This window comes from Pteropus medius, unplaced genomic scaffold (assembly GCF_902729225.1).
Source record: "Pteropus medius unplaced genomic scaffold, Ma_sr-lr_union100, whole genome shotgun sequence".
Classification (NCBI taxonomy): domain Eukaryota; kingdom Metazoa; phylum Chordata; class Mammalia; order Chiroptera; family Pteropodidae; genus Pteropus; species Pteropus medius.
Window position 1 is genome coordinate 21,480,372 of NW_024342471.1, and position 26,152 is coordinate 21,506,523.

At 44.9% G+C, this 26,152-nt stretch overlaps 1 protein-coding gene and 1 long non-coding RNA gene across 3 annotated transcripts in view; one reads left to right on the forward strand and one right to left on the reverse strand.

Moving 5' to 3' along the window:
- The window catches only part of TSHZ2 (teashirt zinc finger homeobox 2), a 406,844-nt gene that overhangs the window by 362,576 nt on the left and 18,116 nt on the right, over positions 1 to 26,152 (forward strand). The gene's annotated exons all lie outside the window — the stretch shown is intronic.
- LOC120603834 (uncharacterized) lies at positions 5,971 to 10,975 on the reverse strand. Its single transcript, XR_005653183.1, has 3 exons — positions 10,560 to 10,975; positions 6,717 to 6,851; positions 5,971 to 6,119 (listed from the first exon to the last, which is right to left on the reverse strand). It is a non-coding gene; the product is annotated as an uncharacterized LOC120603834 (long non-coding RNA).

Below are 26,152 nucleotides of genomic sequence, written 5' to 3' on the forward strand. Positions count from 1 at the left end.
CCTTGTCATTCCAACAACTACCACCAAGTTGGGGGGCCAGGGAGGGTTTGTGCAAGGGGCTCACAGTGAGATGTGGAATGTAGGAGAGTTACCATGGTAACCATGTGAAAGACAGATGGGTGGGATCAGGCCGGAGGTAGGAGGCCACCTGAGGACACCACAGTCACCGTTGGTTACAACAGGAATCGGAGGGAGAGCGGAGAGCGAAGGCTCTCGGTCACCCCACCATCGAACGCAGCGGGCGCTCTGCACATTTGTTGGACATGTCGGTGGTCAGCAGGATGGTGGCGGTGGGAAACAGTGTTTGTCCAAATAGGGAAAGAGCACGTTCTTCTTGGTAATACAGGGACACTGGATATAATCACAACATTCAGAAAATCCGCTGGTCTGACCTCATTTCTTTGTACAGTTGTTGGGTTTTATTTATTTCAAGATGCTCCTGGACTGTGAGCTCTTTGAAAGCTGAGTCTTTGCTCTTCTTATCTCTGTGGGCCCAACCTCCAGAGCATGGATTAGCATCCTCGGTCTGTGAGCCAAATCCTGCCCACTACCTGTTGGTGTTAATAAAGCATTATGGAACACGCCATTCATTAATATATCACCTGTGTGATATATCAGCCCAAAGGCAAGGTACAGTACTTGATTCAAAGACCCTGTGGCCTGCAAATTCTAAAATATTTACTATCTGGCTCTTAAAAAAGTTTGCCAGCCCCTGATCTAGCATCATATAGAGAACACAGTAGGGCCCCATAAACATTTATTCGACGTATAAATGTGAACAGTAACAATCAATAATAGTAGGACTTATTGAATAATAATAAATAATAAAAGTAATGATAATAAGATTGCCTTTCATCATATAGAGAAATGATTCTTTGATTCCTTGTTGGCTGGCTCACTCCTTGAACTGCACCCCCCAAATATGAAACTTTTTTTTTCTGAGTCACCCTCATTCTCTCAGTGGGTCCCATCCTTTGGAGAATTCCTGAACAGAGCTGGATTCTGGGGGACGGGGGGAGGGGGTTTGAAGGCAGCAAACTGAAACGTCTCGATCAGATGTGTTCTCAACCTTGGCACGATATTGACATCTTAGGCAGGATGATTCCCTCGTGGAGGCTGGCCTCCGTTTGTAGGACGTTGAGCAGCATCTCCGGCCTCCACCCAGCAGATGGCGGTAGCACTCCCTCTCCTCCTCTTGCATGACCATCAAAAACCATCTCCTAGGAGGCAGTTGAGAACCCTGGCTCTAGAAAGAGAGGGATTGTAGATAAGAACTCAGCACTTAGGACCATTTGTAAATATCCCTGAGGATAGTCCCCACATTTATAAGAAATACGTATACTTGAGAAAGAGCTCATGGAGTCCAACAAGTTTTGTAAATCCTGTGTGCTGTATATTCCCATTTTGGGGATTTGTATTCCCCATCAGCATGAAAAAGGAAAGACTATGAAAAGTCCTGCAACAGAGGCTGTTCAACCCAACCTCGCCCCAAAATCATTAGCCTCACAGGCATCTTTTCACATAACACCTGTTGGCATCCCGCCGAGCTGTGTTTCCATGGGAACCGATTTGCAAAACTCCGGTTTAAACTACGTCCCTTTCTGCACAATGAAGTGCGATTTCTCTTTCTCTGTCCCATGTTGGCTCATTCCATCAACACTTATGAGTGCCTCCTTGCTAAGTGTCAGATACTGAGCTGGCTCGAGCTGGGGATGGAGCCGTGACAAGACCCACCATCTCTATTTAAAAGAAATCACATCCACGAAGCAAGCGAATGTGGGCCACGGAAAATCAAAGCGTGCGGATGCTGAAGCTTCCCTTGGAAATACAGTGACACAGACTTTCCCGTGGACAGTTCTGGGGAATGAATGAAACAGACTCGTCCAATGGAACCCTTCCTCTTGTCACTTGCGCTATTTTAGCGCCATATTAGACGCAAAAGTGATTCTTATCAGATCCTTGTGGTTTTAGAGGAAAGCGGTAGATGCTTAGGGGTAAGACAAAAGGAAAAGCGCTTAGCAGTTTGACCCTTCTCAACACTTTGTCAAGGAGGGAATTGAAAACTCTTCAGAACCGGCTCCCGCAGATCTGACTTCAAACGCACCCCCACATACAACACGCAGCCTTAAGCGACCTCCGAGTTAGAACGAATTGACTTCCGCCGCCACGTACACACTCGCCACAATGCATGTCGAATCAGCACATGGTATACTTGAAATAAGCATAGTTTTATTTGTCAACGATACCTTAATAAAGGCATTGGAAAAAAAAAAAAAGAATTTCCCTCTCTGGGAAATTTGAGGCACGGCCAAGACCTAGCGAACTTCCCGTGATGATATAAAGCATGGGTCAGCAAACTTTTTCTATCAAGAGCAAGACAGTAAATGTTTTAGATTTCGGAGGTCATACGACCTCTATCGCCATGACTCAGTACTGCCATTGCACTGTGACCACGGCCATGGAAGATAGGTGAATGAATAGTTATGGCCGTGTTCCAAGAAAATGTTATTTCTGGTCGCCGAAATTAGAATTTTAAAATTGGAAAATTTCATGTAATTTTCACACCACGAAATAGTCTTCTTTCCATTTTTTTCTCAACCATTTAAAAATGTAAAAGTCATTCTTAGGTCATGAACAGGTAGACGGCTGGATTTGACCCACCTCTTAATGGGGAACATGTCAAAAGAAGAAACTTTATCGTCATCCCACACCCATGAAAAAAAAAAATCCCATTTGTCTGTCCTTAAGATGAAGGAGACCACCTTGGATATTTAGAATATGGTTTGGTTAGTACTACAGGAATTAACCTGTCGGTACCTGAACTTCTGGAATGTTCTGTTTCCACATTATAATAAACAGTGAAAGACAAACTTGGAGTAATTTAGCGCTGGCCTTTCTCTTTTCCTGCTATGATTTCATAAAATAGATGTTTAAAGTAGAAAGTAACCAATGACTTGGATTTCTTTAGGACTTCCTGGTCGAAAAGATAAAATTAGAGAAGAAAGAAAAAACTCTCAGGTTCTAAGTTTTATAAAACACCAAGCTCTCAGGTCTCGTGTAAAAAGGGACATGAAAAATGTGCCTCTGATTTCTGTCTTTTCCTGAGCACAGTCAAGCGTCCAGGCTGAGGGGAGAGATGCTTGGCTCAGAACTTCTTAGTGGTCATAAATTCTTCATCAACCCCAGATTAAGTTTTTAAAAGGGATTTTTCTTCTTCATTTTTTTTTTTTTACCGTGATCACAATTTGCAGAATTTTGACTACTTAGAAAACTTTTTTTTTCTCTCTCCTGCTCACGGAGAAGGTCAGCCACTTTTAAGATATGAGAGAATTTGAGAACAGATTAATGACAAAGACAAATGATGATTTTTATTTTAGCAGAAGTTTCGGTGCGTTTTCTGCCCGGCCCCGCGTACTGATAATAAAGTATGCTTGACATATAACTGTGTAAGTTCTTTGCTTTAAAGTTCAACGATGGATCAAAAGAGTGAATTCTCTCTTTAGAAAGAAATGTCCTAGAAGGAAAAATAAAAGGAAGGTTGGGGGGGAAATCTCATCCATCCCTTTTGTCTCTTTCCTCTTTGTGGCCCAGAGACCGAGCGCTGAGTGACTTCTTCAGAAAAGAGATCAGTGAAATTGTCAGTTGATTACTTCTCCTTGATTAGCATGTATAAGAGCCCTGTGATACAGTATTTGCATTCCTATTTAGCCGTGATTTTTGTGGGGCACCAATGATTAAACTTGTCAGAGGGCTTGATTGACGGGGTCAGATCTTCACTTTCTACTCTTTTGAAATTAAAAACAAATGTGTCAGCTCCCTTCATGGGCCTGAGCGCCGTGAAGCTCGCCTGCCTTGTCATTGCAGATAGGTCAGGAATGTTTTAATTTTAGGGATGGATTCTGCTTGTCAAGTAGAGTGTGATGGCGTGTGGTTCTGGAGATGAGATGTGAAGGGTGTAAAACAAAGAAGGGGAAGAACAAAGACAAAGACACTCACATTATTAGACAGATTTAATTAGTCTGAATGGATATTATGCTAGATGAAGCAGTGAGCTGTGAAATTAACCCTTGATTACGGATTGGCGGATCATACCCATAAAGAGAATCAAACCTTTGTGAAGAGACGTGAGGTGTGATTTCAGCTTCCCCTGCCCTCCGGGTCGCGTGCCAGATCCCCACCCCCTCCTCCCACCCCTGTCTACTTGAACGCCAGAATCTGTAGAAGAAAGTGGGGAGCTTCATCTTTCGCTCGTGCAAATAGGTGCACCGAGACCAGAGATTCCGCCTAATTTTCCTCTCTTCGACTTGAGAGGAAGCAACAAGCCAACGGACGTTGGATGGGAAGCTAAGGGGCTCACAAGGACACAGGTTTCCGAATCCGAAATAGAGACACAAGTAGGTAAATTCGAAGGAGAGTCGTTTCTTCGAGCATCTGTATGGAGCTGCTCTGTCAACTGGGCGGAGGGTCTCGTCTTCACAACATCCTAGAGGCAGCCTTCTCCCGACATGTCCCTTCCTCTCCACGGTCTTCTCCGGTGAGGACTCTTAAGAGTTCCAGGCATACTGAGAGAGAAATAGGAGGCCTAGGGACCTGACCCAGCACTGGTGTCCAATTAAACAAAAATCGCTTATACTAAAGGCCTCAACGAGGAGTGGACGGTAGTGAGCGAAAATGCACATAAGATAAGTGGGTCTGAGATGACGTGGCCTTCCAGAAATCTGTTAATGTATCCAAATCACCAAAAGGATGTCAACTCTGCTGAGAATGGCCTTGCGTAAGCGCTACCGAGTCATGTCTCTGCTTCTAAGTGACTCGGTCCCGCTCATTCCCCAGCACTGGTTGCAGGAGTGGAAGGCTCTGGGTAGCATCATACGGAGGAGAGTATCTGTTAGGCTGGTCCAGAGTCATGTGGGAAGTCAACGAATTAGGACCTGTAGGAATGGAGTTCCAGAACGTGCGTTGCGGTGCTTCCCCAAACTCAGTCTTAGCTCCTTCTCTGACCACCTGTCACGATCGTGCTGAGGGTGGAGTCTGAACTGTGTGCTCAGAGTGCCAGACAGGCGTCGTGTGTCACTGTGACAGCTCAGTGTAGAAAACACGGCGTGAATGCTAAGTCACCTCCCTGGCTCTGGCCCCAGCAGTCTTCCTCGTCACAGCTTCTCACCTTGACGTATCAATGGGTCCGGTTCAGAAAAGTCCTGGCTGAGGAACGGCTTGTCCGAACCGCGTTCAAATGTGGTCTCGGAACTCTGGATCGATTGCAATCAGTTGCAAAAAAAAAAGTGTATTCCCAGTCACGGTGGGAGGCTGAGGGTGGGTGATGAGCCAGATCCCTGGCATCGCACTGCCAGTGTCTGAACGTTGGAGACAGAAAGGAGGCTGTAATCTTAACCCCAGCTATGCTTATGGGGGTGGTGTGCGTGTGAGCAGCATGCCTCACAGGTCAGGGCCGGGAAAATGCAGAGTGCCACTGCCCTGCCGGGAAATATGAAGGTCCCATCATTAGAAGGTGTGCTCTGAGTGACGAGACTAGGAGGGTCACACTGCCTCTGGAGATGGGTATATGTCAGGGTCCTTTGGTTTACGGTCTCTAGAAAGCCAGGCTATTTCTATAGGTAAACACAGCGACAACGTTTGGACGCGAAGATGGCTTTCTTTCCAAGGATGATGTTTTTCTTTCCGAAGAAATTTCTTTCTTAACCCTAAGTAATGAGAGAAACAATTTGCTGTCTCAAATTTGACGTTATTAAATTTCAGTGGAGGAAGAGACTTTAGGAAATCAGCTTCTCAGGGAATTCCCTGCACTTGGTACTCTAGCCTCTCAAGATATGTGGAGTGATTAAGATGGTATTTAGATGACCTTTTTTTTTAGGAGGAAGGATTCTTTATTTGTTTTAAAGTATATTTAAAGGTGTGAGTGTGTGCATGCACGCACGCACATACGTATCGGGGTTTCTCGACTGCAGATTTTGTGGGCTGGATAAGTCAGGGCTGGATAAGTTGAGACAACTAAAATGTCTTCAAACATTTCCAAATGTTCTCCGAGGCCAAAATCACCTCCAGCTGAGGGGCACTGATGTATATCTATGATTCCATGGATATCATTGCTTAGGGTAAGGCTAAAGAAAAAAAAAAAGTGACTCAAAGAGAAATATTCGCTTTAAAAACTAGAGAATACAAGTGATGGTGATACGCCAGAAATCAAAAAGATTGCATGTGACAGAAAGAAGTTTAGGAAAGACTGATTCTGTCTTAAATCCACATTTCGCGGATAAGAATACAGAATGGATTTGACCACAATCACCCAGCTGTTTGTCCCTGGGTTAATTTCAGCAAGATAAGGCAAGAAAGGCACTTAACACAGTGCTTAGCACATAGCAATAATAATCATCTGAAACGTGTACTGAGCACCTACTATCTGGCAGGTACTATGTTAAGCTCTTTACATGTAGTAACTCATTTAGTATTCACAACAACCTTGGAAGATAGGCGTTATTACCATTTCCATTTAAGGGAAGAGATAAGGAAATATGCGAAACAAATCTATAATGAGGGAGGAAAATGATAAGCCATTTGGTGGAGCCGTGGATGGAGTATGTGATTCACCAGTTATGCTTTTATGCCATATTTAAAATGTTTCTCTTAGTGCCTACTGTGCACCAAGTAACATGCTGCATCTGGCCCAGAATAAGCTCTTAATTCATGTCAGCTATTACCAGCGATTATCCCCATGGTTTTGTGTGCTGTTACTGCATTAGTAGAAAAAGCCTACAGCTGCCATTTCTGTATATTATTCATGCCAAACCGAAGAATTTGGTTTTTTTTTCAGTGGGCTTCCAGAGTAGTCTTTCCTGTCAAAGAAAAGCAGAAAGGTTACACGTTAGTAATGCTTTAGATTGCAAAAACAAGACAACTTTACTTACGGTGACGTGAATAAAATGGGGATTTTCTTTTCTTACCATCATGGCATTCAGCAGTAAGTGACTGTGGTGCCAGGTCAGTGGATTTAAGATGTTAGAAGGGAAGGTGTCTTTGTGAGTCTCCTGATCGCTGCCTCATAGTCACAAGACAGCTGCTGCCACTAGACACGACGTCCACATCCAAGGTAGGAAAAGGAGTAAAATAACTTCCTCGCCACCTTCATCCCCTCTCCCCAGGGGTGGGAGGGAACCTTTCCCGGCAGAATTTCCATTAAACCTCCTCAGCCAGAACTGTGTAATTTTGTCATCCGTAGCTGCAAGATCTTGTGATGTGAGTATTTAGTTGTACACTTGGCCATAGAAAACGAAGCCAGGATTTTATCGGCTATCGTGTAGGCGACTCGTGGTTTTCATCCCAAGGAGTAGCCAGGATGCGCTGTCAGCCCCTTCTCCTCTTCCTTCTCCGGGGTCCCTCCTCATCCAGCAGCCGGCATTGGTTAGAGATCTGTTCTCCACTCTGAATTAGCACTAATCGATCACCAAATGTGAACTAAGGATATACTATTGACAAAAATGTCCCGAGTGCATTGGGCTATATAAACAGTATTAGATGCCACTATCATCATCACCATCATCATCATCACCATCACCATCACCACGACCACAACAAAAGCGACCAGACAAGCGCTTACCTGAACACCTAGGATCTCACATACACTGTCTCACATAATCATCACAATGACCAAATCGGTGTTATCATCATTCACCTTTTATAGAAGAGGAAATTAAGTTTGTGAAAGGCAGTGTGGTTTAAGTCCACTCAGTTCGGAGGTGTCAGATCTGGGCTTGAACTCGAGCCTGAAGAACCCCGAGGCCCACTGTTTGCACCGTCAACGTGTTTACAACACAGCAAGGATTGTTGTATCAAGATTAACTATCACGAGAAGTAGTTTCCAGCACTCCGGGACAAAATAATAGTAAGTGCTGAGCTACGTGGTCCTGGAAATAGGTTTAGGATGAATAACAAGAAAGACGGGTTCCATGAAGGCCAGATGAAGACAAGAAAGACACTTCAGAGTGATTCAACTTGACTTCCACGTGTAGGAGTTACACAGGTCCATGCTGGGCTCTCAGCTACAACAAACACACAGGCACAAACAGAACTTTGGGAGTATGGACAGCCACAAAGTGAGCAGAAACCACCAGGCTCAGTATAGATCTATTTGGAGTTTATGGGCATTTTTGAGGTTTCTCAGGGTCCGCTGACAATCCTGTGACCATATGTCTGGCGCCAAGGACTTCAGTTGTTGACAGTGCTTTAGCTAAGCTGAGAGCAGGCAGATCTGGAGACACAGCTGCGGAGGGCAGGCTGGAGGCCACCTCTGCTTCTTAAGCGTGTTTATTCAGATTGGTTTGCCTAAACCCCATCCAAAATCCCTCCACGCTGAAAAAGAAAAATGTGTGCTTTCTTTTCACATAGTATTTCTGAATGCCCATGAATGAAAAAGAAATCAAAACCAAAAAAGGCCAGGATACATGATATTCCCCAGCCACAAAAAAAGACAGGAAGCTTTCTGAATCCAGCCCTTTCGTAAGAGATTGCCCTGTTGGCTTGGAGACCACACTGGCTCTTTAAAAACTTAGGTAAGAAACAATTTTAATTCAATGCAACTCCGTTTGACCAACAGTTTCTGAGTGCTTACTGCCTGCCAGGCTCTGTGCGAGATTCTGGTGCTGGTGGACGCAAAGACAAGTAAGACCGTGAAGGGACCTTATGGCAGAGGAATCAACAGAAACCTCACTGAGGCAGGACAAGTGGGTAAACGGAGCACTGCTATGAGGGTTCTTTTATCTAGTTCTTTTTTTCCAAAGTGATGAGCACATAGTGCAGAAGGCATGGTAAACAAAAGTGAAAAACTGATCCCTACGAAAAAAATCAAGGGAAGGGAAGGCACAATAGCAAGGTAGCAAAGAGCATTTATTTGAGAATCAGGTTTTCCTAAGATCTAGGCATTTATTTGAGAATCAGGTTTTCCTAAGATCTAGAGCATTTATTTGAGAATCAGGTTTTCCTAAGATCTAGGCATTTATTTGAGAATCAGGTTTTCCTAAGATCTAGGCCCAGCTCCCCTACTTGCTAACTGCGTGACTTTGGCCAAGTCATTTTACCTCTCTAAGACTCAGTTTCTTCATCTCTAAAATGGGCATGCTAATACCTCCTTTAAAAAAGCACTTAACACAATGCCTGGCACATAGTAAGCTCAACATTAATTTTTGTTTTCAATGACAGCAATGATGAAAATGTATTATTGCCATCATTAAGCTTAGAGCAGAGTCTGGAATATCGTAAGCCCTCAGTTATGGTTTGCTATGGTTCCATTTGTTGCTCCTGCCGCTGAAGTATTTAAAACAGTGTCCGGTGAAACAGAACAGGTCAATGAGCACAGCTCCAATCCCCCCAGAGCCCCGATGTGGATGCATGGAAGCATCTCTGGGTGACTGGTCCCGTGATCAATGATGGAGTGTAATGTGCCTTCTTTTCTTTTACCTCCAAGAAGCGACACTAGTCACCTTGAGCTTGCCCAAAGTCATGATGAAGGTAAAATTCACAAAACCGAAGCCAGAAGCTTCGAGACTGCCCTGGATAGAACACATGCCGCCCAATGGTGTCCCTATGCTTCTACACCTGACGTCATAAACGATTTACCCAGATAAGAGATGTGAGGAGTCTGGCCCCAAGGTCTGTTTCAGTTAGGTTTTCCTTCCTCTTCATGCATTCATGACCCAGACTGTGACCCTGCCACGAGCCGCAGTTCCCTTGGAACCCCATCTCCCTTCTCCTCCTCGCCTCCTCCCACAGACAGCCTTCCTCTATTTCCAGGCCATCCCCGCCAGATAGCCTCCTGGTGCCCTCTTTCTTTTCTCAAGCTAGAAAAGATTCGCCTGTCCCCTGGGCACTAACCGAATGCTCTCGCGTGACCTGTGTCAGTCTGTATCTTGGTCGATGATCACGTATGCAATAGTAAGCACTGTGAATTGCACATGACAGAATCTCACTCAGACTGGCTTAAACACAGAGAGAATGTGTTGGCCTCTGCGAAGGTCAAGGGTGAAACTAAATTCAGGCGAAGCTTAAATGGTGTCATTGGAAGTCTTGCTTTCTCAGCCTCTCGGATCTCCATCCCTCTGCAGTGACCTAATTCTCAAGCAGGTTTTCCACCTTTTGGTGGCTCAGAAACCTCTAGATGCTCCAGGCTAAGCCTCTCCAAAGGAAAGAGTTCCTACAAAAATATTTCATTGGACCGACTTGGGTCATGTGTCCATCCCTGGACCAATCACTGCGGCAGGGGAATAGAACGCGCCGATTGGCCAGACTGGAGTCACATGCCCGGCCTTGTAGCTTGGACGTGGGGTGAATCCTACTCAAGGCCCTGGCCTGAGAATAAAACAGGTGGTTCCTCAAGGGAAAGTCAGGGTGGCCACCCAGAGGACACAACCACCGTCTGTGGCAGGTATAAGATCCCTGCTGATTCATCTTTTGGTACTTCATAGCACCTTGTCCCTCATAAAGTCAATGCTCAATAAAATTATGTAATAAATGGAAAGAATGAAGGAAGTTGACAAAACTGAAGAACTTACCTACTGGCTTTGCTCATTTCCTCTTCTGACACATCTAGCCGAGCAGAGATCACACATCCGTTTGAGTATTTCTCCAGCTAACTCTTTTAGAGAAAATCTTAGTAAACCAGACATCACAGAGCCTTTCATCCGGTGTCCAAAATGATATAGAAGATACTAATGTTTAGTAATCCAACGTGCCTAGCTCATTATGAAAAAATGTTGTTTTTTTTAACTTAATAAGAAAGAATTCACCATGACCCCATCCTTGACCTGTCTGCTTGAACCTTTTCTTTCTCGCCATTTCTGGTCATAAAGAATGGGCAGGATTTCTGGCATCCTTTATGCTTTTTTGTTATTAAAAGCAGGATCAGTTAATAAATAATTATGAAGCTCAGCTTCTAAAGAACAAGGAGATAAGGGCAGGAACACTTGAGTCTCACAAATTGCATGCTATCGTATAGATTTTCATCCAGAGCAGAGAACAGCCTAGCATTCTTTTTTTTCCCTGTGGCATAAATTGTTCTAATTATACGTGCAAGATCCTCTATCCCCAAAGATATGAGTTGGAAGCACTGTGTCTGTTCTTTGAATTCCAAGAAGCGTTTGCAGTTATGTGTTTCCACCCCCACCCCTTGTTTTCAAACTGAATTGTTTCAGTGGTAGCTTGGTGTGTCAGCTTGTAAGTCTATAAAACAGTTTTATACCAGCTGGAGATTCAACATGCTACATGAATACATAACAGTGCCTAACCAAGAAGGTTTGTAATTCAGTAATTAGCTGTAATTAATGAACACAAAGTGAAGACTCATTTACAGTTTAAATTATCACATTAGCTCCTGTCACCCTCTATGTACACAAAACAGCAGGAATTCAATTATTTTTATTCTTCAAAGCTAATTTAAAATTTAAGGGATGCCATTACATGAAATAATAGGTAGGAAATGTAATCGAAATCACTGGGAACAGTTGGCCGTCCTTAGAATTAAAAAAAAAAAATGTGATCGCTGACGATTTGGAAATGTTTTTTCGTCTGTGAACAGATGAAGGATTGAAATCTCTGCTCTTTTCAGTATATTTAACTTAAAAGAGGAAGCGAGTTGGGTGGTTGCTGAATCTTTGTGCAGGGAGGATCGTGGAGCGTAGTTGTTAAAGCGAGAGATGACTGATATCGCTGTCGATAGTAATAAGACACAGCCCGGGAGACTCGCACCCCGTTATCCTTCATGGGGACCGAGTCCCCTGCAGCCACGTAAAGTTCCAGGAATTGGCACCCATTTTTGATGCATAACTTCAGCTTGGAAGACCTTATGTCACTGTCACATTGCTGTGGTCCCCGATTCTTTGTACGTACATATGATAAATATCCATTAATTTGTTCATCAAACATTGACCCAGCACGGCCTCTGCCTCAGGTGTTGTTCTAAGTGCCAGGATCACAGCAGTGGACGAGACGGGCCACATTCTTGATCTCATGGTGCCAACGTTTCAGTGGGAAGAGGCAGACTATAGCCAGGGGTCCTCAAACTCAGCTATTACTAGAATCCCAGGAGAAGCTTTAAAAATATATGTCTTTCTAGATCTGAGCCTCAATCCTGACTCATTGAACCAAATTCTCTGGGGGTTGGGTTTGGGCACCAGTATTTTTCAAAGCCCTCTGAGTGCTTCTATGTGCAGCTGGATTTGAGAACCACTATGGACAATAAATATGACTAATAAATTAGCACTCATTAGTGACGAGGACTGTGATGAAAACAAAGGAAGAGGCGTAAAGGTGTTAGGGACTGTTCTAGAGTGAGTTTTCAGGGATGACATCTCTGGGTACTGATATGGGAGGGGACCTCAGTGTAAAAAGGGGTCTCCCCTCTGAGAAAACCTAAAAGTATGTTTGCTCTAACTCAGGCATCGGCAAAATTTTTTTCTCTTCTTCTTTGTTTATTCATTTATTAATCTGTATGTATAACCCTTGAAAAATGTGAAAGCTTTCTTAGCTCAAGGGCTGTACAGAAAAAAGCTGCCAGCCAAATTCTAGGAGAAAACAGGCCAGCCAGTGCAAAGGCCCTGAGGCAGGTATGAGTTAAAAGCGTTAAGGAAACAGAAAGAAGGCTTGAGCAGGTGGGGCTTACTGGGTCACGAGGAAGGGAAGGTGAGGCTAGAGACGTGGGTGGGAGTTTAGATTTTATCTATGATGACAATCATTGGAAGATTTTAAGCAGGGAACGAGTGTGTGTGTGTGTGTGTGTGTGTGTGTAGGAGACACTTACATCCCCGTGCTCACCACGGTACATCTCCCTTCACCTGCCACTGATCTCGGTCCACGGCAGTTCCGAGAAGGAAAAACAAAGCCCACGTGGACAGATGCCACATCGGCTGCTTTCGGCTCCTCCTGTACTTCCCCTTCCTCTCCCCTGTTCATTTTTCTTTTTTCTTTAAATAGACCACTCGAAGCTGCGCCGTCTAATTTTTCATAGGTGATCGACTGCTGAGTAGGGGTGTAGGTAGGCAGAGGGAAGGCGCTGATAAGCCGGAGCGGGGATTCTATTAGGGAAATGAGGTGGTAATTAATGAATCCCGCCAGTAATTGGGAAGGTGTGAGTCCCCCGTAACATCGTAATGATAGCCATCCGTCTGCTCGCCCATCACTCGGAGCCATCCCTCATCGGGCTCTGATCTCAGACACGTAGCCATGCAAATCTCCCTGACAGGACGCTGTGTCTCTGTCTCCCTAATTGGGCCGTATAGAGTTGTTTATGGATATTGTCGGCATTTAGGCCTCAGTTGGAGGTTGTTCAAAAATCGTTAGCAAAGTCGCCTTAACGGCATTGTCAAATATGTATTCCCCTGCCTCGATATCTGTTTTTAAGGCAGCAAAGGCCTGTGATGAAATTAAGCTGTGCATTGTGTGGACCGGAGCTCTCTGTGTGATTGTTATTAAAACCGTTTTTGAAGTAAAAACCACTTTACAGTAATTTCTCATCCTGCTTAAGATAAAACTTGAGTTTGTGTGCAGGAACAGGATGTTTTTTTAATAGCACCTCCTCAGTCCTGAGGAACACATTGAGTGTGTGCTAAGGCCATCTTGAGACACAACTATTTGCAAAAGATTACGGTTTTGCATTGAGACTGGTTTCTAAACATCCATCACCATTTCATTCTAAATGGGCACTTTTACTGGAAGCATTCACCACATCTTCTCACCAATATTTTTTCCTGGATGCAAGTGGCCACCCTTTTGTCTCTCCCAACCAAACTGGGAGATGAATTGTTTGAAATGCCATAAAATTTTTTTTCAAAAAGCCCTTATAAATCTAGTGAGCCTAATGTTTCCATCGCGATGTTTAAGAGGGATTTTGTAACTATTTAGAAAACATGGGAAGAACCATTTTTTAATATATGATCAACACACTTTAAAAATATTCAAATATGAAACAGTACAGTTCAGATGGCATCTTTATTAATCTCAAAGAGAGCGAGATTTAAGAAGCTCTGGTCGCCATTTTCCCCCCTGGAGGATGAGAGAGACTTGAGTGCAAAGGCCGACACAGAAGAAGTCTTGACCTGGTTCCTCTGCTCACCGGCTCTGAGTGGCCTTGATTAAGCTACCCGGCCTCTCTCAGCTTCGGGTTTCTCTCCCGTCTCACCGGCGCTCCGGTGTAGACGGAAGGCTTAAAACGAGTTAATAGATGTGAGTGTACGTTATATGGAAAGGGCTTCGCACTGAGACCTATGTGGCTGTGCCATTCACTGGCTGAGAGAACTTGGACAAATCATGTAACCCCTTCCGAGCCACAATTTCCACATCCGTAAAATGGGCCAGATGATATCTACTTCGTAGGGCAGGGCCAAGGAGCAGAGACGATGAGTTGAAAGAACCCAGGATGAGCTTGAGACCCAACAGTCCCTCCACCAGCGGTGGCTCATTCCCGTGGACACCCGTGGAGGGCTGGGCCTGGCGGCCTGGGCACTCGGTAAACGTCCATGAAGTGACTGGAGCAACAACAGGGCACCAGCGGCGTTTACGAGATGCTTACCACTGCTTGTCTCGCCTCTGTAATCCTCGAACTTGACCTACGAATTAGCTTTCACAGCTGCCAGGACAGCATTAAAGCAGCGATGCCCACAGTGTGAAGACCAAGAGAAGGGTTGGATCCTGGAGGCAACCACCATCCCCGTGTGCCTGGGCCCGACAGGCTTCCCAGAACGAGGCGCTAAAAGCCGTCCAGCTTAGGCCGACTGGGACGAGCAGGTCACCCTCGGTTTAAACAGAACTCCTCTTCCAGCCTCAGCCCCAAGGCCCTGTGCTAAAGCCCCTGGTTCTCATAAACCTTCGCTTCCATATCTAACTCTGGGGATTGATTGATTAATTGTGTTTGTAGAACAATCTGGAATGTTCTAGATGCTCTCAAGAAACAAATGGCAATGCTCTCCCTCAGCAGAGGGCTTCCCTCGACTCCTCCAGAAAGTTCTGCGGGCAGCAGCAACAGAGCTACCGATGGCTGCCCCTTTTACCAACGGTGGCTCTGTTTGGTGTGTTTGGGGAAAAGAAGATGGTACACCCATTGGTGCCAGCATTACAGCGGTTTGCTGGGAGCACCAGGAAGAAGTTGAGAGAGGTGGGCATACTGAGAGGGGGCTCTGGGAACTCGACAGGGCAGATGTTGATCAGGTAGCCTGGTCAGCACTTCAAGGACCAGCTGTGGTTGCCTGTCCATCCACGAGTCAGCAGTGGGAGCCCCTCAGCCTTACAAACCCGCCAGTCCCTCCCTCTGTGGACAGCCCAGCCGAGGAAGCATCTCAACTACGTCAAAGAGATCACGAGCCTTATGACCTTCGGTGCTTCTATCACAGGACTCCCAGGGTGGTCTGGTTCGACTTTCTCACAAAAATCTTTATTCATCCCAAATGACAAACCAGCTGGATCATCTTTAAATTAAAGCTTTTATTTTGGAAGTAAAGCCCTAGTTCTTCTTCTTCTTTTTTTTTTTTTTAATCACTATCCCTTGCTCCCTTGGATTTGAATGAATAGCTGTAACGAATGTGTCTGCCTCTGTCGTGAGCATGGAGGCTGACATGGTTCAGTAAGCTAAAGCCTCAAACTGGAATAACACACATGCCAGGGCCTCCATCCTTGACTATGAATGTGCTGGCGTTTCCCATTATAAAAAATAAAGGGGGAGGAAAGAAAGGGCGAAACTCGAAGTGTACGGAACTTCTCTGAATGTAACGGCTTCCAGCACTGGGTGCAAACTGCCGTGCAGCATAATCGTCGAATGCTTGCATCGACACATAAATAAGATAAATTTATTTTCATTACTCATATTTGATGCTCTTTCCTTCCACTTATTTATGCTTTAAACAACGGTTACAGTAAATACAACAATAAAAAAAAAGTGCCTACAGTGGACAGGAAGATGATCAAGCAGCCCCGATAAACAGCAATTCATGTCTCTTCTTTACAATCACTAACGAATCTTAACTGGAGCCATGTTCCATCCCCATGTGAGTGATAAGCAATGATTTATTATGAAGTGTCATGAAATCGGAATGCCATACAGTGAGACATGAGCTAGTGGAAAATGTGTTCCCTCTTTCCCAACCTCATTACTCAGAGATGCAGTGTCCCCTTACCAAGCCTAATTTAACCGACTTTTTTGAGAACTCTACTCATTGGCAATGGAAATTGGCCAAAGAGAGGATGTCCAGCAAAGTCTGCCGCCTAATGCCACAGCCTGGTCCAGCTGGTGCCAGGGCCGGCCGACAGCTCTGGAACTGCGCACGCTGGTCGGCCTCCAGAAGGATGATCCCAAGGATTGTCTCAGCTCTCTGCCAAGCAGCGAGAATGCTGATGCGCTCAGGAAATGAAACCCACACAAGGAGAAAGGACCCGAAGATCAATTTCCGTGAGCTTGGACCTTGCGTTCTCCATACATCGCGCTATCCTACTTGGAATTCATGCCTTCATCATTTAAGACGGACCCAGTGGTACAAGGGAGCCAGCCGAACCTGGAGAAAGAACACAAGCTTTAGAGCAGATCGAACTCGGGTTTTAGTTCCAGCTCTTCCAGTGACCTCCATAACTGGTGTAGTAGATGGCACAAACGACTCCTTTTCTTTAACCTTCCCGGTACCCATGCCATCACCATGTGAATTTGTGGCATCCCCTCATTCCGATTCTAGGCTCAGCTACGTGACTCGCTTCGGCCAACTGCATGTTAGCAGACATGATGCCAGCAGTGGCTTGAAAAGAGCTTGCACGGTTGGACTGACTTTCTCTCACGTCTCTGCCAGGGCTATCAGGACGTGCCCACACTGACCTCCTGGAAGGTGAAAGAGAGCTGTGTCACGGTGGTCGTCCCAGCCTCGGTGCAGAAAGGGAGCGAGAAGTCAGCTCTTCCACTCTTTCTCTACTTCCTCTTCCTTCCTCTTCTAGGCTCCTTTTATCTTGAATGTATTGGATCTTAAAAGGAAGGTTGGCGGGAAGGGGGACAACGTCTCATACTAATAAAGTGCTGTTGCAATCCTCTCTAGTCAGCCGATGCCCCTTGTGGGGCAGGCATTCAGGGACTGATTCTGTGGTGGGGACAGGAGTGGGGGGGTCTATAAAAGTCCTAAATCCTAAATGGGAGATGCGCTCCATTCAGGATGAATTCTAACCCGCTAACCCTCTGCCCACTCGTGGTTCACTCTTCATCCCCTTGTCACTAAGGGTCTCTCTCCCCTCCAGGGCTGGGTACCAGTAGGCAGCAAGATAGCTCTTGACCTGCGCACACTGGTCGGCCTCCAGAAGTATGATCCCTGAAAACTTACGCATCTTGTTTTCTTGCCAAAACAATGAGAGTGGAGGGAAGCTACTTGTCCCTCTGTTGCTCTACCGTCTTTCTCCAATATCTTTTGTTCCTTCTCAATAGTCATAGAGTAACAGACCAGAGAATCTGCTGCGTAAGCTTAACCCAACGGGAAGCTTATGTGCCAATCTCCCCTTCTCGCTGGATGCAGCCCGTCCAAGTGTTCCTCACAGGGTCACTCGCCTGGCTTCTGCAGCCCCCTCGATGAATTTCTCTAGTCTTTTCCTAGATAAGCTGGTGGCAGTTGGGGAGAATGGTGATTGGTGGCCTGTTCTTCTGCCACTTAATAAATCCCATAGGAATGTGTCTAACGGCCCCCCATTTTTTATTTTGAGAAAAATTTTACACTGAAAGTTGCAAAAGGAATAGAAGCTTCATGCAGCTTCCTGTGATGTTAACATCTTAACCTCACCATAGTACAGCTATCAACGCCAGGAAGTGAACACTGGCTCAATACGATTCATTAAACTATGCACCCTGCTCGAATATCACCCAAATTTCTTGTTGCTGTGCCAGGATCCAATTTAGGGTCTCACATTGGATTTAGTGGTCGTGTCTCCCTCTCCTCTCATCTGTGAAAATCCCTCAATCTTTCCTTGTCTTTTATGACTTTGACACTTTTGACAAGTACTGGTCAGTGATTTTGTAGAACGCCTCCCAATCTGGGTTTGTCCGATGGCTTCTCATGATTAGATTGAGGTTATGCATTTTTGGCAAGAAGACCAGAGAAATGATATGCCCTTCTGAGTGCATCGTATCAGGGGTTTTGTGACGTCGATGTGTCACTTGGATCACTTGGTTATGGTGGTATCTGGCAGCTTCCTTTAAAATGTGAAATGTGCAATGGTTCTCCCCAGATGGCCCCAGACTTATTTTTTTTTTTTTGGTATTGGCAACCACTCCTATGCCCTGGGCAAACTGCAAGGCAGAACCACGCAGCAGTTAAACACGTGGTCCCAGAGTCAGAGAGCTCTTGGTTCAAGTCCTAACTGGGATCTTTTGGGCAAGTTGCTTAGATTTTCTCCGCCTCAGTATTCTCCTTTCCAAAGGATCTAAGTTACAGGGTTGTTTAAATAAAGAAATAAATAAAGCTCCCAATATCGTGCATACCACATAGCAAACCAATTACTTCCTCTCTCTGAGCCTCAATAACTTCACCTGCAAAACAAGGCTATACCCACTTCTGCAACAAGATGACATATGTATAAAAGAATATTGCCTTTGTGAAGGTACATGTCATGGTTCCTCCAAGTTCTTTTACTCAGTTCTTCCAAGAAGTTTCTACTCAAAAATGAGGTCTGCCTCTCCTGTGTTTTTCCGAGGGTATGTTTTGTGTTGTGTTGCTGTGAGATGTGTCTGCCTTATTTGTCGTCCATAGACTAGAAGGTTGTTGGCAGGCAGAAACTTGTCTTTTTCAGCATAATTCTGTTGGGCCCCTGGTAGCTCACAGGTTGGGTCAGGGGACAGAAATGCCAGCCATTCAGAGGTCCTGTGCATGAATGAAGAGGACAGGATTATCACTCAGCTACATGTGATCCTTCCACGGAAATCCATTCCTCACAAGCTACCTGACGTCACAAAAGAAACACTTGCTAAACATTGAATGAATGTATGTATGAGTGAATGAATGAATGAATTTGCCTTTGGTTATGCATAGCAATAAAGAAAAAGAAATTTAACTTTTATCTTCTAGACTTTGAATGCCTCTGCCAACAGCTAAATCTCTTCCAGGGAGGGCAGATGGCGGCCTGTACAATGAACAATTTAATCTTTAGAAAATGGAACAACTTTGCCAGCAAACTCCATTTTTCTCCACGAACACATTGTCAATAACATGTGCTCTCAAATATGTGGTGAAATTGATGACTGGGCCCTGATTTATAGAAACAACAACAAATTAAATGATTACCTTTCTCTTTCCTAGCTTGGGGTCCTTCAGACCAGCCGTGATTTTTTTTTTTTCCCCTGTGCTCTAATAATAGAGGAGGTCTAATTAAAATGCCTTGCTGGCTGGTCGTGTGTGTGGAGAAGAGGAAAGAAAGGGGAGCGTCCAGGTGATCTTAATTTAATTCCAGGAGGGGAAAAGCCACTTGTGTGATAATGAAGATCAACTTAGGGAGCCACTGTCATTCCCTCCTCAGATAAAAGCAGATATTGAGGGAATCCTTCATATAAAGACTTTTGCAGCCACTTATTGAGCCCCTGGTACAAAATTTTCTCGGTCTTGGACTGACTTGAGTCTTTGGATTTTGGGTGAAATTGACGAGGGTTGGGAGGGTTCAGAGAAATGGGACTTTCGAGATGGTAGCCATATTGGATGTTTAGGACTCTTCCTGAATCACGGCTTGGTTCAGAAGGAGTCCCCATCCTAAGACTCCTTCCGGAATGGTGGTTCTGAACTCGTATTTGGGGCAAGAACTTTTTTGACAATCTGGTGACAGATATGGATCCCTGTCCAGAAACAATAAGGGCTTGTTTATAAATGTACACATGCACAGAAATGTGAAATTTGGCTTATTGTGTCATCCATCTCTTGTCCTTGCCATAAACTTGAAGAACTTGAGTAATAATTGCTACTCAAAATTGCAGATTTCACCAAATTTCCTGTAATGCTTACCCCAGGTTAAGAATTGCTTGGCTAAAGAGGCTCTTGGTTTCATTGGGCCACAAAAGTTCTTAATTGTTTCAGACTGTGGACTTCCTTGACCAGCTGGTAAAGTCCAAGGAGCCCTTCAAAACTAATGCTTTTAAAGGCAAAATAAAATATGTAAGGTTAAAAAGTCATGGAAATACAGTTATCAGATATTAAAGACACCAATTTGTGATATAGTAGTATATGAATTTCTTCATATACATTCAACAGCAAACCCAGCACTAAGGCTAATAACCACTGTGATTTCAAAGAAATAATGAGTGGATGTGATATCGCAAGATATTTGCAACAACTGTAATGTGACATAAAAATATCTGTGACATTTTGGCAAAAATATCAGCAATAAAAATCATAAGACTGCTACTACTATTGAGATTTGGTACCTACAGTCATAAATTAAAGGGATGCTGAATTTTAGTTAGAGGTCAGTGAAATTGACCTCTAACTAAAGGTCAATTTAGTTGTTTTTCCCACCCAAGGTCATGGATCCCCTGCATTCTATGCATGGGTGTCAGATGAAGGGTTCTCACGGTGTAGAAATGACCTTATGCATGGCGAGCCCCTCCTCTAGCTTTGTCCCCAAGCCTGCCTCGCTTCATCTTATCTTTTCAGAATTATTTACTGAAACGTCTCCTAACTAAAGGTCATTGATGGCAATATGATGAACATTGGATTGGCCTGACTCAGCTCTCAAACATCCACCAGGCGTGTGGGCCAAAGGCAACCGAAAGTGGAAGAGAAAAGGCCTAAATGTTGCAAACCTGTTTAACTAGAACCTAAGCTCCCAGAGGGAAGGACCAGAGCCATCTTATTCCAGGCTAAACATCCTGCAACTGCCCCAGTGAACACTCTCAACAGACACGTATTTAATGAAGGAGTAAGTAGCAGCAATTAGCAAAGAGGAAGGTAGAACTTTACGAAATGTGTGATCCCAGGGGCCAGCATTTCGTGGATGTCTCTCCTGGAGACTTTTTGAGAGAAAGGGACCCACCCATAACTGGGCATAAGTCACTTCCACAGGCATTTCACAGGTACTCAGAAAGAGCTTTTTCCAAAGAGAGCAGAAGACAAGAAACTTTTCCTGTAAAGGGCCAGATAGTAAATATTCTAGAATGTGAGACTATATAATCTCTGTGACAACTTCTCAGCTCTGCCACTGTAGGGTGAAGGCAGCCATAAATAATATGTAAACAAAGGTACATGTCTGTGTGCCAATAAAACTTTATTAATGAACTCTGAAATTAGAATCCCATATAATTTTGACATGTCATGAGATGTTACTTTTCTGTTGAATTTTTTTCAGTCCTTTAACCCTTTTCCAGTCTAGGGGGAAAAAAAAGCGCAGCTCGTTGCCAGCGTTAATTTAACATCATGTGTAGGAATGCTATGTTTTCTAAGATTTGACATTTTCGGCAATCAAGAATTTCTATATTTTGTCAATGGAAATACCACTACTAGAAACAGAATGCTATAAACAGGATGATGTCATTTGTTTCCAAAGACTATCGATATGCTAGAGTGATGCGAAAATAATAATAAAAGTGAAATATTTCATGGCAAACTTTGGGGGTCAGGTTAGGACTGCAATCTACGAGTTATCTCGGGGTAAACACTGCAGCCGCAAGCGCCACCGGCAAGTATTCTCAGGGCAAACAGGAAATGGGTTAAAAATATAAAAACAGTTCTTACCTTATAGGCCATATGAAAATAGGTCACAGGTGGGACTTGACCCGAGGGCCAGGGGGTGGGGTTACGACTCTGGGCTTCCTTTGGCCATTGGTGGTTGGTTTGTGCCAGTCTGGGCTGAGCCTCCCTCTACGCTGGTTTTGATGGTGTTGCCTTCGATGGCCCGAGCCCTGTCCCATGCTTAGGCGTTTGCACCTGCAGATGTTCCACCTAAACACGTTCTCCTCCAGGTCCCCCCACGGCTGGCTCTTTCTAATCTTTCAGGTCCTAACTCAAATGTCACCTCCTAGCAAGGCCTTCCCTGGGCGCTCCTCAGAGCAGCCATGCTGACACTGACACTGACAGCCGCTGACACTTTCTCCACCCTACTCTCTTGTCTTCACGGCATGTACCTTACCCACCGTGGTCTTGCATTTGCATGTTGTCGCCTCTCCTTCTACAAAGCAAACTCCCTGGAGGCTGAGGTCCTCTCTGTCGTGTTCCCTGCTGCGTCCTCCGTATTGAAACACTACCCTGTGTCTAGGACCACGCAGATGCTTCCCCAATATTCATTGAAAGAATTTGTTGTGTTTACTGGTAAGGCCAGAGCCAAAAAACGCACAGCCAAGGTTTTGCTACCTCACGTGGTCCAGTGGGCGTCAGGCTTTATCATCATCATCATCATCATCATCATCATCATCATCGTTATGTAAATTTATAATAATAATTTTGGGAAACAATTGAATATGCTTTCCAAACATGATCGTATGTGGAGCCCTACACACAAAACGGATAAAATGAACTTGCTTTGTTTGAAATGAGGGTAGAAAGTTTCCAAAAGATTCCCTCAGGCACACAGCCCTGGTTGCTTCTTCTAGAAATTTCCACATCCCCTTTCCTTCTGAGAAGCTCTTTGAAAGTCTCTGTTCCGGACGAAAACTAATATCTGAGGCAACCCTTCCCTGTTTGCTCCAAGGTCATTGAGAAGCTCCTGTGTGCTTTCCTGGTAAGCTGAAGAATTGTAGAGTCAATAATGTCTTATTTTTTTTCCCAGTCTTTCTCAATTTATTTATTTATTCTTTTTATGGTGACATTGTTTAACAAAATCTGTTAAGTTTCAACTATACATTTTAACAGTAAAGCGCATATATATTTACACTGTGTGTTCACCTCCCATAGTTAGATTTCTTTCTGTCACCACATATTTGACCCCCTTTATCCCACCAACCCCCCCATCCCACCTCCTCCTCCCCCTCTGGTAACTACTAGTCCATGTCCATGAGTCTCTGTTTGTCCTGTTCATTTGTTGCTTTTAGGTTCATATCCCACATATAGCTGATATCATGTGATTTTCAGCTTTTTCCGTCTGGCTTACTTCGCTTAGCATGATTATCTCGAGGTCCATCCATGTAGAGTCAGCGATTTCTAAGAAATTCTTCTTGAACTATCCAGTCTTTCCTTTCCCAAAAGCATCTGTGACCTCACTCAAAATTAAATTCTGGAAGAGAGCTGTGGTGCCACATTGGCCATTAAATTGCTTTATGGTTTTGTGGAAATGTGCCGGGCCTCAGTCGAGTTTATTTTTTAAATGGCCTTAATAATACCCGCCTTCTACCCCCACGCCACGGGCAGGAGGGGCGAGAGCGAGAACAGAGTGGAGCACGCGTTCCAGAATATGAAAGAATCGGCAGCCTCCAGGCCAGTGTGATCAATTTCAGGCTTTGAACACTTGTCGCTTCCTTCCCCGGCTATCAGTTTGCTCAAGGTACCACAACAAAATACCACAGACTAGGTGGCTTAAACCTCCCAAATGTATGGTCTCACAGTTCTGGAGGCCAGAAGTCCAAGATCCAGGGGCCGGCAGGGGTGGCTTCCTCTGAGGCCTCTCTCCTGGGCTGGCAGACGGCAGCCCTCTCGCTGCCTCTTCCTCTGTGGTCTCTGCTCTGCGTGCGCGCACATCCCTGCTGTCTCTCTCCTGTGTCCTAATGTCCTCTTCTTATCAGGACACCAGCCAGCTCGGCTTAGGGCCCACCCTAACGGCATCTTCTTAATATCTCTTTAAATGTCCCAAATCTAGTCACATCCTGAGGTATGGGGGTTAGGACATCAACATATGAATTTGAGAGAGACACGATTCAATCCGTAATACTGTCTTCTGCTTGTTTGACAATAAAGCTTTTGTCATTAGTGTTACTTTAACATTATTAACTACTTTACCAGCAATGGTTGCTTCTCCGGACGCCTCCCTGCCCTGCTCTGCCCCTGCCTCCCAGGGGACAGCTGGCAGCTGACTGTGGGAACCCTGCATTCGAGATTTCCATTAATTTCGTTTACATTAAAGAAGAGAGGTGCACCCCCTGCTCACTCAGAGCTATGCTAGGAAGGACTGAACATTTTATAGTAAATTTTATGTGAGACATTTAAAATGCATGTCTTTGCTTCTCAGCAGCTGATTTGGGGGTGTGGGAAAGCCTTGAGCTCCTTCCAGAAAGAAAGCCTGGCTCAGGGTCACAGAGCGGAGTCTGAAGAGGCCTCTGGGAGGCTGTGGTCTAATGGTAATAGAGCGGGTGGGGTGGGGAGGGGTAAGCAGAGGGAAGTTCAAATCCGGGTTGCACCTCTCCCTAGCCTCGGTGACCATGGTGACCATCACTTCGTGTTCCCATGATCCAGGTGACCCTTTGTAGAAAGGCACTGCTGATAATACCCACTTCGGTTTTGTAGGAGCCTCTCTGTCCCCCACCAGCCTCCACAGAGCCTGGCACAAGGTGAACCCTCATTACCCAATAATAGCGATTGTTGTTATTACTACTGAAGTACAAACAAATCAACAAACCCCAGGGACTCGAAGGTCTCATAGGAATTCTTCTTCATTTGTATGGAAATTTGGTTACTCACGCTTTTATCTGAGAGGTAACTTGACCTTGGTGGCTGGAACTTGTAAATAAGGGTGGCAGGCAGTCTCTATAAACTGTTGTGCATCGCGTTCTCTCTCTCTCTTTTTTTTTTTTAATATTTGTGTGTTGTGAAGGAATTTAATCTACATAGAAATGCAGATTTGGAGCAGGGAGAGGAGGGAGACACAGAGTCAGAGACAGAGAGAAGGAAGTAGGAAACATTATAGAATTGCGTGAGTCACGGATCCTACCAGGTCTCGGCAGGAACTGTTCATTGATTAAATGGCAGTAATCAATCAATCAGTCAGTCAATCAATCGATCAATCATGCATTAGCGAAGTCGTTCTCAATCTAGGCAGCACATTAGATTCCCCTGGGAAGATTTTAAAAACCACATGCCCAGGCCACACCCCGGACCAGCTAAGGCAGAATCTCGGGGAGTGGCCAGCCCTCAGTGTCCACAGCTCCCAGGCCACTCCCATGTAGAGTGAGGCCAGGGCAGAGAACCCCCGCAGAGACAGGAGACACAGCCACTTCTTACCTGTGACCTGGGCACACTGCTTAACATCTCTGAGCCTCAGTTTCCCTGTCCATCTTAAGGATCGAATCAGATAGAATTGGTTAAACACGTGGGCGCCAGGTCAAGAAAATGCCAAGTTGATAAATAACAAGGGTTTCTTGTTACTATTCTCATTGTCATCCCATGGATGTGAAGTCTGGGCCTTTGTGTCACCCCCTGCAAAATGGTGGAGACAGTGGGGATCCCTGAGGTCATTCGTTTTCATTTCTCTGATTCTATGAAGATAGAGCAAGGACAAAATATGAAGAAGAGCTCATGTTTTTTCACTGAGTGACACCCGTGGGCTGGGTGCTGGGCTGGCACTTTGCAGACTCGTTGAACACGGCAGTGGCCGCTCCTGCCCTTCTGAGGACTGGCGGGGGAGAGAAGCAGTAAACTAGTATCCCCACGAACCAACATTCTGCTCACAACGAGTGGGGGGTCAGAGAGAGGCAATCTGGGCACCTCGTCCAGATTCTGGGCAAAGAAAAGGTCTCTCCGAGCACATGTTATTTTAGCCAGAAGATGACTATGGAGCGGCAGAGTCATAGGAGGGCGCTCCAGGTGAGGGCGCAGCAGGTGTAAGGGCAGTGTTGGGGGGGAGGGGGCGGGAGTTCAATAATTTTAAAGGGCTCCTTTTGTTTAACACATACACAGATGAATAAAAGAACATCTTTTTTTCCTAGAGCATCTCAAGGGACTCGGACTCTGCATAATGTACTTTAGGAAGCACTGGTAGAATCGGATAAGACTAGATTTGAAATCCAGACAAATCCTGATCTCATTCCGGCTTCCCTAGGAAATAACTGTGTGGGCGGTGGGGCCAGTTTAACATCCTGAACCTCTCGATCTCCATTTGTAAAGAGAAAATGCGAGCTCGTATTTTCCCAGTCTATTGAGAGGATTAGTAATTATTAGCAGTAATCAAATCAGTAAAGGGTAATAGTTTTTATCATGAAGCAGTATGGTACTTTGGCGACAGAGAAATCTGAGTTCAA